The sequence below is a fragment of the Pyrgilauda ruficollis genome, unplaced genomic scaffold, assembly GCF_017590135.1.
Source record: "Pyrgilauda ruficollis isolate IOZ18807 unplaced genomic scaffold, ASM1759013v1 scaffold1, whole genome shotgun sequence".
Taxonomy (NCBI): Eukaryota; Metazoa; Chordata; class Aves; order Passeriformes; family Passeridae; genus Pyrgilauda; species Pyrgilauda ruficollis.
Genome location: NW_024508100.1, coordinates 4,179,302 through 4,195,100, shown reverse-complemented (window position 1 = coordinate 4,195,100; position 15,799 = coordinate 4,179,302).

Below are 15,799 nucleotides of genomic sequence, written 5' to 3'. Positions count from 1 at the left end.
TCACCTTTTAAAAGATGCCAAATCCATCCATCAATTTTAATCCAGAGTATGACAGCTGAAAGATCAGAACCTGCCTCCTGGCAGCCATTAGCACCTACAAGCACATGTCCAATTTCTTTGTGAGTTGTACCAAAGGAAACATGTTCTGCTTTTGCACTCTTTTCACCTGGAGCTTTTTAACATTATCAAAATGAACAATGCAAGTTATGAATCTTTCTTACTGTTTATCTTTCTACTTTGGCTTTTAAATTTATGATCCGGGGGGGAAAAAGAGTATCCTGTTTCTCTTCTGTCAGCTGTTTCTTCAATAATTTATTTTTCCCTGTCTCTGAATTGTCATTTTATTAGCAGATCTCTTCACAACATGGAGACAGAGCTCATGGATTACCCAAGTTTCTACCCTATATCTAAGAAACCCAACAGAGAAAAAGGATAAAAATTTCCTGTTTGCCTCTGTTCATCTCTCAATCAAGTTCATGAATTTTAATTGACATTTGTAAAGTAGCTGAGCCCAGAGTAACAGTGAGGGGGTTTGTGGGTTTGCATCATCTTTCTTGGATGTCAGGAGAGAGAAAGTCCTAGACAGAACATCTCCACACCAGCAAGACCCTGGGGAATTAACAGCAGTCTCAGTCAGCATGTTTTGTCCATCCTGACACAGCAAGGTGGAGGACTGGGCCTTAGGATGCTCTAAGTGTTGCTTTCAAGCCTAGACAAACCAAGTTTACCAGACTACCTTCAACATAATCCTTAAATTTTCACTCGTTGTTGGGATGCCCCCCGATCAGTTTCTGGATGCCAATGCTTTCCAGAAGACGTCTGGCCCCAACCTTAAAAATGCCAAGTAACAGGGGACAAGGGGACATGTGGTCACACATAGCACTGTTTGCTATGGCACTGGTTTTTATAGTGCCCTGCTCAAACAGAGTAGCAGGAACTCAGGTGAAGCTGATAATCCTGTGTTTCCTGTTCTTGACCTTTGCCTCTCTTCCTCAGGTCTTCTGCAGTGTGGCAGTCCCCATTTCTGAGCAGAGTCTGAGACAGAAGAGATCCATCTAAAGCCTCTGTTTATTTTACAGGAATGGGTAAGAAAGAGGGAACGAAAGAAAAGGGAAAAAAACCGTAGAAAGCAGAAAGCAGCAAAGAAGCAGCTATCAGCTAGGAGCCGAGGCAGGAGCAAGCAAGCAAGCCAGCCAAGCCAAGCAGCCAAAAACCAAAGCCAAGGTGCCTGGTCACACTCACACCCCTCCCGCCCCGCCGCGGCAAGACGGCCGGGGGGAGGAAAAGGCGCAGCTGCCAGACACAACACACGATATTGGGATAAAGGCTGTCACCCCACGACATGGAGTCAAACCCCCATGAGCCTGTCCTCTTTGCACCCTAAGCTGGGATGCAGACACTGACCACCAAACCATGATGCTTCAGCTGCATGACTCAGTGAGGACACAGCACCAAAACGAAGCTTTGCTGCTTTCACCCCTGACACAAGGTTAACCTGGTTCACACAGTGCCACGCAGCAGACAGAGCCCATGTTTGGAGTGGGGGTTTTGGCTGCAAAAGAACAGACAAGTTTAAGCACTAAAAAACAAAAGAAGCTAGGAGAGTAATTTCTACAAGCTGTTCACAGCTGTAGTGGGCAAAGGAAACCAAACCAATGCTACCACCTTGTCTCAGTGGCCCGATTAAGAATTTTTTAATCCACCAATCACTTTCAGTCCCATTTGACAGAGGCAGCGATTCCACAGGTATGCCATTCTATGAGTTGCAGCAGATATGAGCTTTCACATCCCAGGGTAGTCACACCAAAGGAAAAACACTTCCAGTCCCTTATCAGGGAGACAAGAACTCACTGGCCAATCAGCCCATGTCAGCACAGCATAAAAGATGCTGCTTCTTGCCTGGCCAGGCAGAGAGGAAATGAGAGCTCTGGGAAGGACAGGGAAGGACAGGGAAGACACAGAGTCCAACCCTATGGAAAACCCTTCACAGAGCAGCCTATTTGCATGGAGACTGAGATTTACAGGTGGCCTTGCAGAGATGTCTCCAGACCTGGGGTGTTGGGGGCAAATTTTGGTTCAAGATCAAAGATACCAAAAGCAGCTGTGAAATTCCAGTCCAGACCAAATTTCTTACCACAATAATCTTCTGTACGTCAACTTAAATATTTGATGAGATTATTGCAACTGACTGGGTTTGCCCCTACATTGTTGAATCATTTTCATCTTGTCTCCTAATGTCCAAACCTGGTGTTTTAATGCTCAGAAAATGAACAATTAATATAATGACGTGTTCCAAAGAGATGCCAAGCACCAGGAATCTCATAGCAGCAAGTATAAATATGTCTGGATTTCAGCTGCAGGTCCTTTAAGAGTTACCTGTTATTCTAACCAATTCACATCATTTGCACAGTGGGGCTTTTTGCTGGATTGATAAGCAGTTCTCTGTAAACAACCATTTAATGGTATTTATATGAATAGAGGGTGCCATAATTCTCAGCTTCTCTCATCCCTGCAAGAGAAATTATTCAAGGAAATTCCCCAAAGGGCAAGTCACATTTGGATAAGGCTGGCATCACTCCAAGAGTGTGAGATTGCTAGAGAAAGGGAATTTACTTGAGGAAGAATGAGAATATAGCAATATTTACCAGCTAAGAGCTGTTCCTGCAGGGAGTGGAACATCATCTGCCTTGGTATCAGAGGAAACTGAGGCCGTCCCACATCTCAGCCCCAGATTTAATAGCCACTGACATGTTTGCACAATATGTGCTTGCAAGAGGCATTTCTGTAAGTGCAAGGAAGCAGTTTGTGCATTCGCAAGGCTGGCAGAGGCATTTTCTGTGCCACTTCAGTATAAGAGTATCAAAAGCTTCAGCAGAAATGGGCTTTTTAATGTACAGTTTCAGGGCACAAACCATTAGCAGAAGGCTACAGTTGCTGGGTTTGGGGACTTTTTTCTAGATTATCTATAGATCTATTTATTTATTTATTTAGAAGTAGTAGAAATTTCATGTGAACTGACTTGTACATGAAAGAAAAAGGAACATTTAGCACACATATTTGAGCATACCATTATTTTTAATCTCAGAGAGAAACCAGGACTTTTAAAGCATCCACTTTCAGAGAGTGCCTTGTACCATCAACCATGTGCCATTTGTTTGTGAAAAGGTGAAACAAGGAAAGATTGGGCATTGCAAACATTGCACCTCTCACAGCCCTACCAGTTACAGTGAACATCAAGAGACAGCATGTAAACACAGCAGGGGTACAACAGCTCCTTCCTTCCTTCCTTCCTTCCTTCCTTCCTTCCTTCCTTCCTTCCTTCCTTCCTTCCTTCCTTCCTTCCTCCTTTTCCCACTTGTTCCAAATCCCTCCAGGATGTTGCCCAATTTATTCAGAAAAACAGTGAGAAGCCCTGCAACTTTAAATAATCAGAAATCGTTTTTCAAGCATAAATTCTTCCCAACCTGGCTAATTGAGTTGAGGCTGACTGAGAAATTATAAATTTTCTCTTCCCCCTTTTAAAATGTCTAGATTACTGTTGATAATTCATGCCAACTTAAGTCAAGGGATACAGGCTATAGTTGGGTTTGCTTATGATAACTTTATTTACGTTTATTTTTATCACATTTCAGCTTCCACAGGCCATATAACAGCTCCCTGTCTTTGGCTAATGAAGCACTTCTAGTCATCTCATTCCAAATTAAAAATATGGCACTGCTGTTGTGCCAGATAAGACATGGGTGTATTTTCCTAATTCTTTTATTTCTTGGTGACTAAATTGGAAACAGACTGTACAAAGAAGAGATATTTCATTATATATCTGAAAATAAATGAAATATAAAACAACTACATCATATGCTTCAGTAAAATAACTTGCTGTTGTGAGAAATACTCTCTGCTAAAGATTTACTTGAATATTCTGCACTTCTCAAAGAAAGGTTACTTCTCTACATTTCAAGCAATATTATTTTCTTCAAAGTGCAAAGGAAAAAAAAAGTGGAAAAATGTTTTAATTTAAAAGTGTGTGGTAGCCAAATGCATTGTAGATGAAAATAATGGATAATAACTCAAATCCAGAAGGGGCAGCAGATTCAGCCTGAATTAATTCTAAAGCTTTGTCAAAGAGAGCAATTCATTTTTGGCAGCTTGAAAGCTTAGAAAGCTGGTGGGGAAGGGCTGCCAGAAATGGTTCTTGGAAGGAGACTTTCTCCTGAGGATACCCTTCAGAAATTGATCTAACCTGGGTCACCCACAAATGCTGCTCATGCTCTGGTTTAGGAAGTACAGGGATGGGTGAAGTTTCCTTTCTGTCCAATGCCCTCCATGATTCCCACCCTCTATTTAACCTCCTTGGGGTCAGTTTCCCAAATTTTAAATGGAAATAAAACTCATGGTGCAAATCTTCTTTCTGAGCCTATCTGGCACAATACCTTACTGCAAGGACCATATAAATCCAATATATAAAGTAGATTGATCTCTAAAAAATCTGCCATAGTTGAACTAAACACTCATTTTCTCTTAAAAAACATAACACTAACATCATATAAAAAGTCAGTGCAATTACAATGGCATAGAAAAAATCACTGACCATTTTTAAAGTTCTGCATAAAATTGGAAAATCCTTCCCCTGGTACTGTTAAACTGCAAGAAGTCTCATCAGCTTGGCCTAGTTAGCATGGGTGAGCTTTTACAATGTTTTCCTCCTGTTATCCTTGTAAATGAAGGAAACATAGCAGCTGTGGAAGACATACCCCAAAAAAAGGGCCAGGACACTTGACCTTACAGACCTGCAAGTCAAGAAGAGATGGGACTTGGGCAGGAGAGCAGGTGAGTGTCCCATGAGTGTCACAGGAAGAGAGGTAGTGACTGCAGGCAGAACAGGAAAATGTGGATTTTTGGAGATGTTTCTGGGGCTCCAGCTGTGGTGAGGGCCTCCTGAAAAGCCTCCAGCAAGCTTCTTTGGCAGCCAAGAGGGGAAGAGGGTGTGTTAGCAGAAAGCAGGAGAAGATGGTACAGAAAATGCAATTCAAACAGAAGAGCAAAAGACAGAGGGACCAGGAAAAATGTTGAGGTTTTGAGTCACCCTTTCTTTCACTGTATCCTGCCCATGTGCAAAATCAGCTCATGAGCAAAGCACCTTTGCAGGTCTGTGCACTACAGTTAAGTGTTGTGGCAATCTGGAAATGCCCCACTGCAAGACGTGAGCTCATCCATATTCCCTCACCACAAGGGATGAAACCTCCTTCTTAAAAAAAAAAAAAAAAAAAAAAAAAAAAAAAAAAAAAAAAAAGGAGTTTAAAATTTTCTTTAAAATTATTGCTTAGGCTACATAGAAATTAATGTAACCTCCAGTTCTTTCTCAGCAAGTCCACTCAACACTAAACACCCATTTTCTCTTTTTCCCCGCCATTCATGATCACTGTAAGGGAAGGAAGTCCTGGCTTTGTCAAAGCAGTGGGGAGGTTTTGCATGGCTGCACGTCTTCAAGCTCAGGCCTTCAGCTGAAAAACCTAAACATTTGTGAATACAAAAGCCTGATTCACCCTTGTTCATATAATAGAGTTCTGTTTTCCCCAATTACAATGCTAATTAACGGTTTTCACTTCATTCCCACTGTGACAAGCAATCACTGCCCAAAGCCCAAAGCCCTGTTGGTGCCTCCATCATCTTGAGATGCAGGTGAGCTTCTTTTCCCAGACTCTCAGCAGCACCAAAGACAGATGTTTGTGGTTTTTTCATTTGCTTCACTGTCTGTGAAGATTTGACTTTCTCAGCCTGAGGCTGAGAGTTAAGGTAGTAAATTAACCTGTCTGCTTTATGGTTTGTAGCCATCCTGCCTGTCTGCCAAATTGCTCAGCATGGCTACATCTTTCCTCTGAGCCTGATGGAGATCCAGAAGGACCACCCCCACACACAGCCCTGGTACATCAGCTGGTGACAGATTCTCCTGGTTTTATCTCCATGAAATTGTGCCCAGAGTCCTGTTTGCCTCCATCCATGGTGAAAATTGTGCATTGGGTTTTGTGTGGCCACTGGCACCAGGAGGCACTGCCTCCCTCTTTGGGCAGCTGGCAGTGCTGAATGTTGAAGGCTGCATGATGTGAGCTCCCAAGGTGGACAGTGAAAGCAGTGAGCAGGGAAAAGCTTGATTTCCACTCCAGTTGCAGCCTCTCCACCTTTTACCCAGGTGGCTTTTCTCTCTCATCAAGACCAAGCATGAAGGTAAATGTCTTTTCAGTGTCAGGAACCTTTTCGGTATGTGTCACCTTTAGTAAAAGCATCCTTCTGCCTGCAAGCTGAAGAGCTCATTATTCTTACAGCACCCCCATATCACCTTGAGAAATAAAGGTGTGTACAAACATCACAGCTAGCTGACAAGCTGAAGACAATTAGTGCTTGCTCCTTCTGACCCTCGGTCACACACTCTCTGCTGCCCTTCTGCCTTTTTTCCAACTTCAGTCTCACCAGAATCCCCACATTTTACACTGCAAATATACTGTGTTTTGCAGTGTAAAAATTACAAAGAGCAGCTCAGTTCATGATAAACACAGAGCACATGTAGCTTTCATGTCACTGCAGGCTGCAACACTCCCTGAGCACAGGGCATCTCCCCCACCACTCCGTGCTTTTGCACAGGATAGCTCTTGCCAAATTCCCTAGTAATGAGATAAAACAAGCAGGATCCCCTTTGTCTGTAGCAGGACATATGCTGACCTATGCTACAGGTGCCTTCCCAGGCCTTCACTTTGTTTTACTTATGGCAATGTGTTGGAAGGGATCTCTGGGGTGGCCAAAACATCACAAGAGACTTTGCAACTGACTCTTGCAGCCAGCAGAGCTATTCCATGTGCACAGGGTGAGGGTGTGTGGCAATTCTGGGCTGTTGGGATAAAATGTGATTAAAAAAAGATAGAAACAACAGCCTGACTTCATTCTGCATCTCTGTAAGTGTCTGTGTCGCTCACCTAGTTTTTTCTCTAGAGGGAATGCTACTGGTTTTCTGCTTTGTCTTTTATGAATACACCCTTTCCACGTATGCATGCATTTTGTCTATTAAGAGCCACAGATTTGCAGGCAGTGAGGCCATTCCTTTCCACAGTGACATCAGCCAGTGGAGGATGTGATTTATTTTAGCACGATGCAACTCCTCGTAATCAGAGTAATGTTGCTGCAGTGGCCAGAGGCTCCCTCCACAATGCAGAACATTTTGACGCAGTGCAAAGACTCCTCCTTGCCATAACAAAAGAGACATTGAGAGATGTGCTCGCCAGACCTGCACCACTGATACTCACACAGGTCCTGAAACAGCATCCCAGGCCTGGGTGCCACGAGCTGTGCACCAAACTGCTCTGACCCCGCTGCCCCACCGTGCCCAGGGCTCTGGAGTCGAGGCTGACAATGGCCAGCATCAGCCCACGTCAGTCTGCCTCCACCTGGGTACTGCTGCTACCATAAACAACAGACTGAGAGCTCTTTGGAGAAGGGCAATGCCTTTTTCATTCTCTGCAAAGCATCCCACTCTCCTCTGGACACTGCACAAAGCCGCTCTGCCGTTTCCAAGGTGATGCCTGGAGGTGAAGCCTGTTATGTATTCTCTTGCAGGTAACAGCAGCTTTAGCTGAGCGATGCCCTTGGATGGGCCATTGTTTGAAAGGAGGTAGGAAAAAGACAGAAAGATCTATCAATAACCAATTTTTAAAGACTGGTAAGGAAAAAAAAAGAAAATAAGGACATTTATTTTATGTTTTCTAATGCAGTTCAAGTTCTGTACCTAGGAATGAGCATTGTATCTATGTTGTAAACAACAAAATCAATCATTTGATCCTAGTTTAGTTTTGTTCCGTAAGATAATGGTTACATATGTTGTTTATGCCTAGTATTAAGTCTTGAGTTGCCTGAGGAGGACTGACTTTATAAATCAAAATGTAGGTGTTCCTTCCTGAGGTGTGCTTAGAGGAAGGGCTGGCTGTGGGTACAGCACTTCATTCCTCACTGCCCTTGGACCTCCTGAAATCTTGGGGAACACTTTTTAAACTTTAAAATGTCTTTCTGGAATTTCCTCTCAGAGTTTTGCCTCAATTCAAAAATTACATTATTTTAAGCCTGATTCCCTGGAGTCTTTCTACTGATCTCCTTTAGCTCAAAATTTCACAATACCCTGTTGTTTTTGAAGCAGTAGTTCAATAGACACATTTCAGTCAGTGTGCTAAGAAAACAAAAAGCTGACTCCAGAATATGCTTGTTTCCTTTCTGGTTTTCCTTCTAGTAGCTCCATGTGGGAACCATAAGCATATACCATACACACTTGGGTAAAATGGGCATTACTTCAAAACATGAAAGTCTGTTCTTGCAGAATAGTGTTGATGTCCAGCAAGGCCAGACCAACATTTCATCCAGGCTGCTGTCTGCCACTGAGAAATCAATGCCAGACATTTGAAAGGATAATTGATAAAGCCAATGCAACAGCTTGGAAAAGAAACAACAGAGAGCACTGCTTCTTCCAGCAGGATCCATCTTTATTACACACAATCCAGCATTTCTGTATCTACATGGGTAAGTTTAAAGCAAGTTTTGGGAACACACAGAAAGACAAAACAGCCACAGCCACAGCACCAAGCACTCCTTAGAGCAGATGTTTCTGCCCTTAGTGGCCATTCACTCAAACGTGCTGCCTCCCAGCGCTCTGGGAGCCAAAGGAAAAACATTCACACATGTTTATGGCTGCAGTCATTTCTCTGGTATGCACCTTTCCCAAGAGAACAGAGAGTCTTTATCAAAGTTAAGACAAGAGTAACAAGTTGCTGTTCTACACAGGACTCTCATTAAGGCCAGCATGGCTGCCTCAGGCCACTGCTTCTACAGCCAGTGCCAAGCCAGGACCACAGGCAATGCTCTCAGGTGCATGGTGTGATTTTTGGGGCTGTCTTGTGCAGGGTCAGGTACTGGACTTGGTGATCCTTGTGGGTCCCTTCCAACTCAGGATACTCTATGAAATGAAGGCAGGGAGATGGTGAGCAGTAACTACATCATGGATACTTGAATCTCTGCTGTCAGCTCATTGAAACACGCTGGTGGTGGGAAAAGAGCAAGGTCTGCCCCAGGCTGACCAAGAAACTCCCAAATTACAGAAAACTGGGATAGGGGAGGATGGATGGAGATGAAGAGAGCCTGATCATATCCCCTCCTCCCTCCAGTCCTCACCAAGAGCATAATACAATTGTGGTCATGCAAACAAGCACCCACTGAGCTGGAAGTCCTTTCAACCCTGGCCTCTGATGAAAAGGAGACCTTGGAGGCTGGACTGGTGTCTGTGATTGTTCAGGAAGCAAAAGGAATAAGTAAATAATCCATCACAGAAGCACTTTTTTTGGATGTTAAAATGTGATAGACTACAAATGTATTGTGATAGACTACAAATGTATTGGTGTCTGTGTGAGATGGGTGGTTTATTCCCTTCCTTCTCAGGCATGATCCCATGGGGGCACCACCATTCCCACAACAGGATCTGCTTTGCAGAGAGAAAACCAGGGGGACTTTCCTGCTTTGTAGGCAAGATGCAGGGCATGACCTCTATTGCAAGAGAGACATGCTGGGGCAAGTTTAGCAGTTCAGGATTAACTCTTAGCACTGCTTAGCCTGGCACAGAAGGCTTGACTGCCCCTCTTGAGCTCAGGGCTGTCCCCACCCTGGCTGTCCCAGCAGCAGGATGGCAACCATGCAAGAGCTGCTGGCAACTGTGGAATGGTGCCTGAGCATCAGCATGGGATGCTGCAAATCCTCTGCCTCCACATCCAGCAGCACAGCACTGCATTAGGTCATGTATTTGTTATTTTTACCCAGAGGAATTGGGCTAGGGCGGGGTAAGGAAATAGTGAAAGTTTATTTTCAGTGGAAAACTATGAAACCCACATGGAAAATCAAAAGCACACTGACACCTATGCTGTGCAAATCCTTGGCATACAGCAGCTCTGCTTTCTATCTCTGTAAGAACATGCATATCTATTTACTGTGCTGAGTTCCAGGCAGCACTGGTACACCCAGAAGGCACAATAGGCATCTCAATTAGGCTACAAGCATCAGTTCAGTGCATTCTGTGTATATAGTTACTGGCAGATTATAGACTTAATAGACATTTCTTCTAACTGGCACAGGGAGCACCAAAGAGCTCAAAAGCTGTTTTGAAATAAATCTCTCTTAACACTTACGTCTGCTCATGAAAGTTATGGTCTTCTAATCTGTCTCTGACATACTGAACTTCTGCAACATGCTCATTGTTACTGATTTACAGTTCTTGCAGGTGCATTAAGGTCCAAGAAGGCAGACAAGGGCAAAGGGAAAGATGCTGCTGCAAGCAAGGGCTGCAGTCCCGTGCCTGGAAGCAGTTACTGTCTCAGCTTGGGGTACATCACACAATGCTGTGGGCTGTGCTCATGCAGCAGCTCTGGGATGAGAAGATGCCCTGCCCTGTTCCTGGGGGCTGTTGCCAGTCTCCCTTGGGCACCTGGCTGTCCACTCAGGAGCGGGGTGCCCCTGTTTCACTGGGAAGCGTGAGACCTCAAATCCTGTGCTGTTTTGGGCCCAATCACTACGAGAAAGATACTGAGGTGCGAAAGCGTGTCCAGAGGAGGGCAAGGAAATTGGAGAAGGGTCTGGAGCACCAGTCCTGTGAGGAGCAGCTGTTGGCACTGGGGTTGCTCAGCCCATCACCTGACTGTCCAGGTCAGGCCAGTGCAGGAACCTGACACCTCCTCAGTGGCCATCCCCAGGTTCCAGCTGTGCACAGGCACAGACTGTCGCTGCTGGCAGGGAGCCGCGCCAGCAACACGGACATATTTCCTGTGAGAATACAGACACTTTACTTTTCATCTTTAAGTGTCTTGAAACATCAGGATAACCTCAGAGGGGGCTTGGGAACCCTGAGGAGGACATGGGAGAGGTGGAAGTATTTCCCTGTGTGGTGGAGGGGCTTGGAGTTGGTGCAAGCCAGCAGCACCTTGCTGTGGATGTGACTTGGGCTGAAAAAATGCAATTACTGGATTTGGCATTTCTCCAGGACCCCAGGATTAATGTTCTGATTCACATGAAACCTATTACCTTCCCATAAATACTCAACAACATTTTAAAGAGTTAATTTATTTTCCTCTCCTCTTCTCTTCTTCTGCAATTTGCATTATCTGTTTCTAAATATATTATGGCATGCTTTACCCCAATTCAGCACTTCAAAGACCTCCCCATAGCAATTTCATAAGTAAATCACTACTTGATCTTATAACTCAAGTACATAGTGTCAACCACAGGAATTTTATTTCAGTCCAAATCACCATGCTTTTGAAAGTTAATATCCATTATTTTCCTCTAGTAGTTTCATCTGCTCTACAGCAGTAGGAAAAAATATTTCTGTCTAGCTGAAGCCATTAGGTGGAGATCTGTTTAATGGAGACATCCCAATGCTGCCTGTTAATCTCTCCTCTGGAGCTGAAGTCATTTGAAAAATATGAATGTTTACTTTGTTCACCTCTCTAATCTGAGCCATAATTTCTTTTTCCTCACAGACCCTGGAGCACACAGAGATGATAATTGTTTAAGCACATCAGGCACCTTTCCTCCAGGGCAAAAATATGATGTGAATTTATAACTCAGGGATCCTCAACTCCTTGCTGGCCCACAGGTGACCGACGTGGTGGCATGCAGCATAGCACCACTGACCACCTTGTGTCAGGCAAATCAATATCTTCCCACTTTTTGACCCTTTTACAATACCACTTGGCCTTGTACCAACCAAATGTGCTAGCAGTTGTCAAGGTTCCTGGAAAAAATAGCATTGGAGGTGGTCCTTAGTTCTTGCTTGTTTGCCTGAAGTATCAACTGCAAGGCCTTTTAAGGACCTCACACAGCCTGCCTCATTCAAAGCTTTAACTTTCAAACCTCAATCTTCAAAGAGGCAATGGAGAAACATTGCTCACTTTTTACTGATTCACTATCGGACACTTCCAAGGGTTGGGAAGCTCCTGACAGGGTCCCAGCAGACTCCAAGGCTAAATCCAAACTGCCCTCCTGTGAGCTGTGTCTTTTTCTGTCCATCTGTCCACCTGTGTGTTGGTCAGAGGTTTCTCCTCTTGTCTCACGTGTAAAACCTAAGGGAAGGTATTGGTGAGATGCCTGGCTCCCAGCTTAGTGCTGAAGGGGAGAACCACAACTGCATATTTTAATGTTTGCCATTAACCTTTAATAATCACTTCCCTCTTACTGGGCCTGTCACTGCAATAAATTTCAATATACTAAACACTTGAGTTAAATCCTCTCCCTTGTTAGGCTGAATAAAAGTCAGATTTCTTCAATATGTCCCACCAAGATCCCTAATCATCTCCATTGTTTTTCTCTTGGCTTCTTTAGTATTCTAACTAAATATTCTAACTTGGCTTCTAACAGTATGGAGTTTAAACAGGAACTGCCAGCTTCCTCATCAACTTTAATAACAAGTGTTTAATAATTGCAGGTATAATTATTCACAGCACTGACAAAATTTGCTATTCACCACTAATTTCTTCAAATTACTGAACACATAAGGCAAAAGTAGACTAGCTAGAAAGACATTCATTTTTAATCATTTTCATTACCGTTGTTTAATGAACAAAATCTGCAACTGAGCATTCCAACAACATTTCAACACAATATAAAAAGAAAGCCAGCAGGATTCTGGGTTGCATCAACAAGGGCATCGCCAACAAACATAAATATGTCATTATCCCACTTGTCAAACCACACCTGGAATACAATGTTCAGTTTTGGTCCCCACTACACAAAAAAACCATGGACAGGCTGGAGAGGGTCCAGAGAAAGGTCAGAAAGATGATCAGAGGATTGGGAAGCCAGCCATGACAGAAAAGGCTGGGAGAACTGGGTTTGTGTGGCCTTGAGAAAAGAAAGCTTAGGGGAGACTTTACTGCCATGTCCCAGTATTTAAAGGGTGGCTACAAAGAAGATGAAACTCCCTTTTTGCAAAGACTCATATGGAAAAGAGGGGAGGTAACAGGTATGAGTTACTCCTGGTGAGATTGGACACAAGAGGAAAATTTTTTCACACAGAGAACAGTCAGTCATGGGGATAAACTCTCCAGAGATGTGGGGGACTCCCCAACACTCGACATTTTTAAGATTCAGCTGGACAGCGTGCTAGGCCATTGTGTCTAGACTATGCTTTTGCCAAGAAAGGTCAGATCAGGGTTCCTTCCAAGCTGGAACTATACCATAAGAGGAATAAAGACAATGGTGACTTACATGCACATATGCTTTGGACTTGGCTAGAAACACTTATCCCAGACCTCTGTCAGGGTGTGTTCCCAGACCAAGATGGTGCAGTACCAGCCAACATTGTATTTCCTCACCTTGGTTTTAGCTTGTTAGTAAGTTTTGATTAATCCCACAGAAATCAGGGAGACATGGCACAAAACCCCACACAAAGGATTGGCATAAACCCAAGTCTCCCGTGCACTGTCCTTTCCTCATGTCTCTGAGGTCAGTGCATCCCAGAGGATGTTTCCCACATGTTCCCACCTGGCACAAAACCCTTTTCCAGAAGAAAGCTGGCAGAGGGGGGCAGCCTCCCAAGTCACTCCAGGCATGTCAGCCCTGGATGGTCTCTCCCATGGGATCTTGGCTGCAGCAGGAGGTAGGAGCAACATAACTCAGTTTGGGGATGTGAGCTCCTGCCTGTCCAGGAACCTGCCAAAGCTGCACCGTCAAACACCAGGTGTGTCCCAGCAATAGCCTCAAACTCTTCCTAGGTGTTGGACCTAACCTAAACCAGACACCAAGTGTTTTCCAGCCGAGTGAACTGCCTTGTGACCTGGCCTGGCTTGGCATAATTCTGTCTGGGCATCACTATGGCAGGGAATGGGGGATGCAGGACACAAGCCAAGGACCACAAGGTATTTCCCAGCCTACAAACACAACACCTTACCCAAGGGATGTTTCAGATATTAAGGGTGCAGTCTTGTGGAGGTTTGTAATTTCAGATGAGGAAGCCCAGAGGGATGACTGAGGAGGTTAGACTTGACAGTCTTGCTCTTGTCCAGGATATCCAAGCATTGCAAGTCCAGTAAAATCAGTGTATAGGATAGATAAATACATAATCATTTGTTTTCAATATAATGTCCAAAAAGCTTTTTCCAGGCATCCTAACAGATACAAAACAATACTAAAACCAATAAATTCCTATAAAATATCTAGGTAGCAATGCTGAAGGTGTAACTGTCCATTTTTTAACAGCAAACCCTTTCTACTTCTCTTGCATTTCCAAGGAGCTGCTGTGCATACAACACAATTATTTCATTTGTCTCTTCAGATGAACAGGTCTGCTCTGCTGTGGCTCAGTGAAACCCCACTGCTGCCAGAGGGAGTGGCAGGTTCAGAGCAGATCCAGCAAACTGAGCATCAGCCTTTTCCCTTGGCATCCCTGAACACATGGCAAACAACAACCCTGATTTCTCAGGGAAAGAGGGTCCAAAATGAAGGCTCTGCCTGAGTTCATGCCTGGGACTCTTGTGGCATTTATTAAATCCCTAGCCTCCAACATTGCTTGAATTGCTTGTCTCTGCTCCCCTCCGAAAACAGCTTTGGGGAACAATTTGCAGCTCCTGCAGATGGCTGTAGAAGTTTATGGAACTGGCTGATTTTTGATGATCAAATAAAATTAGTAATAAAAAATCAATTTTAGGGTCCAAGCACCTCCAGCTGGAAGTGCCCTTTCTTTCTGAATGATGGTGACAGTGGCTGAGCAGCACTCTGTTCCATGCAATGCTCTCTGCCTTCAGATATGAGAGGTGGGAGAAGACAAAAATAAAAGGAACACTGATGGCAAGTCTAACAAACTGTCTCTACAGACAGAGAACCCTCAGAATGCCCAAAGCACTTCAAATATTTCTTAGGCAGAAGTGTCAGAAAATCAGTCTTTTGTGAGCATTTCTTCTAATTAGCTCTTTGCAATTCATGAGGCCTCGTGTTGAGCAGACAGCTCCTTCCCAGCGGAGCCCTGGCTGCTCCTGCAGCCCCGCGCTCAATTTGCTCAGCTAAGGGGAGCTAATGCTGCAGTATGCAGCAGGCATTTTCTTAAATGTTGAAAGACTTAAACAAATTATAGCCATCCTATAATTTGGCAGGTTAGAAAAGAAGCTTTTAAAGAGCCTTGTAAAACGAATGACTTAAACCTTCACCCCAGGCTATTTTTAAAATTCATTTGTCTGCACTCCAGCAAGAAGGAAGGCACAAATATATGCATGATCCATGTCTAAAATTTTGATTTCTGAATTAGTTAGAAATACACTTCAATCTTTGTGGCAACTAATAAATGATTTGGGGAAATGGTGTTGTAATACTGGTCATGGAAATAGCCACAGTTTCATACCATTCCTCTGCTGAGCAAGGCTTGAAATTAGATTTGTGGAGGAATTTTTGGCAAAGGAAAAAAGGAAAGAAGCCATAGCACACCACCTTCTTGCAGCAGAGTTTTAATGACTAACTTTTGTGTTCCTTTCCACTGTAATATATGTGCTTTTAATCACACTAATTATTAATTGCCCACTTGTGATGATGCTGCAAATCAAGATATGCAAAAAGAGCTACACAGAAGTTTACATCCCATAAGGTACTAAGTGGGATAAACTACTGCTAGAGAAAGCAGAGGCCCTTCTCTTTCCCCAGGAAGCAAGAAGAATCCCTTACTATGTATGAATACATGTGGTGTACTCCCTGTGAAAAAAGTTCCTGCATAAAGAATTAGAATGTGTTTAAAATTGATACC